The sequence below is a fragment of the Etheostoma spectabile genome, unplaced genomic scaffold (genome assembly GCF_008692095.1).
Source record: "Etheostoma spectabile isolate EspeVRDwgs_2016 unplaced genomic scaffold, UIUC_Espe_1.0 scaffold00570089, whole genome shotgun sequence".
Classification (NCBI taxonomy): Eukaryota; Metazoa; Chordata; class Actinopteri; order Perciformes; family Percidae; genus Etheostoma; species Etheostoma spectabile.
In genome coordinates, this window is record NW_022605523.1 from 14,904 (window position 1) to 20,419 (window position 5,516).

Here is a 5,516-nt window from a genome sequence, read left to right on the forward strand (position 1 = left end):
ACCAGACGCTGGGCGACCAGGCTGCCAACCAGACGCTGGGCGACCAGGCTGCCAACCAGACGCTGGGCGACCAGGCTGCCAACCAGACGCTGGGCGACCAGGCTGCCAACCAGACGCTGGGCGACCAGGCTGCCAACCAGACGCTGGGCGACCAGGCTGCCAACCAGACGCTGGGCGACCAGGCTGCCAACCAGACGCTGGGCGACCAGGCTGCCAACCAGACGCTGGGCGACCAGGCTGCCAACCAGACGCTGGGCGACCAGGCTGCCAACCAGACGCTGGGCGACCAGGCTGCCAACCAGACGCTGGGCGACCAGGCTGCCAACCAGACGCTGGGCGACCAGGCTGCCAACCAGACGCTGGGCGACCAGGCTGCCAACCAGACGCTGGGCGACCAGGCTGCCAACCAGACGCTGGGCGACCAGGCTGCCAACCAGACGCTGGGCGACCAGGCTGCCAACCAGACGCTGGGCGACCAGGCTGCCAACCAGACGCTGGGCGACCAGGCTGCCAACCAGACGCTGGGCGACCAGGCTGCCAACCAGACGCTGGGCGACCAGGCTGCCAACCAGACGCTGGGCGACCAGGCTGCCAACCAGACGCTGGGCGACCAGGCTGCCAACCAGACGCTGGCGACCAGGCTGCCAACCAGACGCTGGGCGACCAGGCTGCCAACCAGACGCTGGGCGACCAGGCTGCCAACCAGACGCTGGGCGACCAGGCTGCCAACCAGACGCTGGGCGACCAGGCTGCCAACCAGACGCTGGGCGACCAGGCTGCCAACCAGACGCTGGGCGACCAGGCTGCCAACCAGACGCTGGGCGACCAGGCTGCCAACCAGACGCTGGGCGACCAGGCTGCCAACCAGACGCTGGGCGACCAGGCTGCCAACCAGACGCTGGGCGACCAGGCTGCCAACCAGACGCTGGGCGACCAGGCTGCCAACCAGACGCTGGGCGACCAGGCTGCCAACCAGACGCTGGGCGACCAGGCTGCCAACCAGACGCTGGGCGACCAGGCTGCCAACCAGACGCTGGGCGACCAGGCTGCCAACCAGACGCTGGGCGACCAGGCTGCCAACCAGACGCTGGGCGACCAGGCTGCCAACCAGACGCTGGGCGACCAGGCTGCCAACCAGACGCTGGCGACCAGGCTGCCAACCAGACGCTGGGCGACCAGGCTGCCAACCAGACGCTGGGCGACCAGGCTGCCAACCAGACGCTGGGCGACCAGGCTGCCAACCAGACGCTGGGCGACCAGGCTGCCAACCAGACGCTGGGCGACCAGGCTGCCAACCAGACGCTGGGCGACCAGGCTGCCAACCAGACGCTGGGCGACCAGGCTGCCAACCAGACGCTGGGCGACCAGGCTGCCAACCAGACGCTGGGCGACCAGGCTGCCAACCAGACGCTGGGCGACCAGGCTGCCAACCAGACGCTGGGCGACCAGGCTGCCAACCAGACGCTGGGCGACCAGGCTGCCAACCAGACGCTGGGCGACCAGGCTGCCAACCAGACGCTGGGCGACCAGGCTGCCAACCAGACGCTGGGCGACCAGGCTGCCAACCAGACGCTGGGCGACCAGGCTGCCAACCAGACGCTGGGCGACCAGGCTGCCAACCAGACGCTGGGCGACCAGGCTGCCAACCAGACGCTGGGCGACCAGGCTGCCAACCAGACGCTGGGCGACCAGGCTGCCAACCAGACGCTGGGCGACCAGGCTGCCAACCAGACGCTGGGCGACCAGGCTGCCAACCAGACGCTGGGCGACCAGGCTGCCAACCAGACGCTGGGCGACCAGGCTGCCAACCAGACGCTGGGCGACCAGGCTGCCAACCAGACGCTGGGCGACCAGGCTGCCAACCAGACGCTGGGCGACCAGGCTGCCAACCAGACGCTGGGCGACCAGGCTGCCAACCAGACGCTGGGCGACCAGGCTGCCAACCAGACGCTGGGCGACCAGGCTGCCAACCAGACGCTGGGCGACCAGGCTGCCAACCAGACGCTGGGCGACCAGGCTGCCAACCAGACGCTGGGCGACCAGGCTGCCAACCAGACGCTGGGCGACCAGGCTGCCAACCAGACGCTGGGCGACCAGGCTGCCAACCAGACGCTGGGCGACCAGGCTGCCAACCAGACGCTGGGCGACCAGGCTGCCAACCAGACGCTGGGCGACCAGGCTGCCAACCAGACGCTGGGCGACCAGGCTGCCAACCAGACGCTGGGCGACCAGGCTGCCAACCAGACGCTGGGCGACCAGGCTGCCAACCAGACGCTGGGCGACCAGGCTGCCAACCAGACGCTGGGCGACCAGGCTGCCAACCAGACGCTGGGCGACCAGGCTGCCAACCAGACGCTGGGCGACCAGGCTGCCAACCAGACGCTGGGCGACCAGGCTGCCAACCAGACGCCGGGCGACCAGGCCGCCAACCAGACGCCGGGCGACCAGGCGCCAACCAGACGCCGGGCGACCAGGCCGCCAACCAGACGCCGGGCGACCAGGCCGCCAACCAGACGCCGGGCGACCAGGCCGCCAACCAGACGCCGGGCGACCAGGCCGCCAACCAGACGCCGGGCGACCAGGCCGCCAACCTGACGCCGGGCGACCAGGCCGCCAACCTGACGCCGGGCGACCAGGCCGCCAACCTGACGCCGGGCGACCAGGCCGCCAACCTGACGCGCCTTTGACATGTTTCTGCACGTACCTACTTATATCTGTGCTGATATTAAACTGAACTGATTTTACCATACTTCTGATAAATTCTAAGCTATGAATGATTTCATCTGCCAGGAAGCACAATGGTTTCCCTTTGCCATTACTTTAAGCATTCCTCCAAACTAAAACACACAGCAAATTTGAGCCTTTGGAATAAACTCTCTGGGAGTTCAAATTAACTCAATTTGAGTGTACATGTGAGACCATCAAATAAACTCTAGGGCAGAGTTAAAGTAACTATTTTGTAGGAGTTGATCTTTTAACCCTTTTCAGGAGTTAAAACTGAACTATTGTGGGAGTTAAACACTAATCCCATATAGAGTAAAATAAAACTCTAACCTTGAGTCAATTTTGATGTGAACTCCTTAATAGTGTTAACATTCAACACTTAAAGTATGTTTTATTTACACTTATAGAGTTGACATAAAATAAAAAGGTTTTAGGTGAAAAAACTACATAAAACAAAAACAATACACCGCATTATTACATTACTACAAATATTTATTTGTATTGACAAATCCATACAGTGTTTAACAATCCATGCTACAAGAATACTTGTGTAACAATTTATATTTTGACTAAAAGTGCTTTTACTGACAGTGTAAATATTTTTTCAGCTAACATTCACTTAAACAATACAACTTTCTAAAACAACATACAAATGTGAATCATGCCAATAGGACTTTTGGGCATCAAATTATTGGAAATGCTTTATTCTATCCCTTTCTAGAACCAAAATCTTCCTAGGGATGTTTTCACTTATTTTGAAAGCATGAAAATGGTCATGGAAACCAGTTTCATGTTCAACCAAAACAAAAACAACTTTCCCATTGTGAAAATTGAAGAGGTTAATTTAATGAAAGCTGGCCTGTTTTCATCAGTGCTTGTGCAAACCAAAAGCCAACATGATATTCAAGTCCACAATTTACCCAGTGTGTGAGGTTGAAAGAACTACAGTATTGGGTATACTACTTCCCAAAAGTTTGGCTATGATGGAGGCACACTTTGCTGTGAGTTGACACTCCTCCTGCTTCAACATTTTGGCATTGCAATGAAGTAGAGGGTGTTTCATCATTTAAGCAATGAGAATGATTGTACAGCTGAGTGTCACAGTTGAGGTACATATGTGTTGTCAGTAGGATCATGTATCTTAATAAGATGTCCTCTAAATCCAGAATAACTTGAAAATTGCAAACAACATCCTTTTTGATACATTGCATGAATTAGTTTGAGGTGAACAGAAGTAAAGCTGTATCAGACGATGAAGCACAAAGGACACATCTGAACATGTTTGCTGCTTTAGCAAATTAGTGCTTGTTTAAGAGCTTTGCTCTTAACTCTTTGACTCTTGAGAGTTTCTTCTGTTGTCCCTATATCGATGTCTTACAGAGTAGTCTGCAGGAATCTGTACAAGTTAAACAGAGCATCATCATATTGCACACTGAAAACAAAGTGGGAGCTCATCAAATGCGCCCAGGGATGTAGAAGACTGATATGGAAGAAGTTTTCTGTCCACGACTATGTAGAAGCTGAAAACCTGTGCCAAAGTCCCTGTGGCCAGCAGATACGGCTGGGGGTTTCCTTTAATAGTCATGAGGTGTTCTTCAAGGCTGTGGCAAGACTGAAACACAAAGAAAAACATCTTCATATAAGCCATTAGTTTAAAAAATACAGTGTTGACCTCAAAATTTGAAATTGAATCCTATTGATTAGACAAACCTTGTGAAATGTAACCATATGATCAGTAGCCTCTCCAACGCTGATCTTTTTGGGCTGCTTCTGGTTGAGGAGTTAGCAGATGGTGCAATACAAGAAGAGATGCCATGTTGCTGTCCCACTCTGCAGACAGGGTAACACAATTTACTTCAGAATACATTTCTTCACACTTCTATCTCGTGCTGGTTGTGGTGAATATTTCCACTTAAAAGAATAGTGCAGCTATTGAATCGGGTCTAAAGTTTGAATATTTCAGATTCAAACTATCACAGAGCTTCAATGAAGAGCTGCAACAACATGACACAGCGTATAAGATGTAGGTGATAATGTCAGACAGGATTGTCAAACTGTATGTCCAGCTGAAATCAAATTTAGTTTTTCCTTTTATAGTCAAAAGCAATGTTAATGTGTTGTTCCAATGTATTAGAAGAAAGAAAGAAGTAATGCAGTAATGCTCTTTTTTGTAGCAGTTCAAAGTTTTTGACAACATTACTAAACTTACTGAAATCTTCTGGACTAAGTCATGGTCAGTAATGTGGTGAAGAAGAGACATGACCTCCATACATTCATCTCCTGTTTGCTGGTCATCTGTGGATCTAGACGTTCTTGCCGATGTGGGACCTCCTTTCAGCTCCACTCTGCTACGAGATGCAGATGGGGTTTTAGATTGACGCTGCACAGTTTTTATACATCACTCAAGAAAGCCTTTGTTGCTCTGCATGTCATAGAAATGTTCCTGAAAATAAAAGAGAATTTCTGGTTGAAGAGCAGACAATAACAAGTTTGTGATGAATGTAGTGTATATATGCTGTATACACAAAAGATCAAGAAACCAAAATGTAACTGCCAACATTAGTTTACAGTATGGCTACTATGCAAACTCTCATATCCCTTTTTTGAGTATGGGTTTTTCCAAAAGGGGAAGAGTGACACAATCCCAAAGGCTTTGTTGCTTTACTTCATTTCTTTAACTGTCCTACAGCTTTCTCTTTCTCTCTTTAGAAACGTGCCACTGATGTGGCAGCTTGCACCAACATCCAATACTTGTATTAACTTTTATTGTTTGCCACGCCCCCGGTGTGTAA

General features: G+C 53.3%; 1 long non-coding RNA gene across 1 annotated transcript; it reads right to left on the reverse strand.

Annotated features, from left to right (window-relative positions):
* Window positions 1-4,256: 4,256 nt before the first annotated feature.
* LOC116685618 (uncharacterized) lies at window positions 4,257-5,305 on the reverse strand. The gene is made up of 3 exons (XR_004330997.1): window positions 4,934-5,305; window positions 4,435-4,554; window positions 4,257-4,336 (listed from the first exon to the last, which is right to left on the reverse strand). It is a non-coding gene; the product is annotated as an uncharacterized LOC116685618 (long non-coding RNA).
* Window positions 5,306-5,516: the final 211 nt, after the last annotated feature.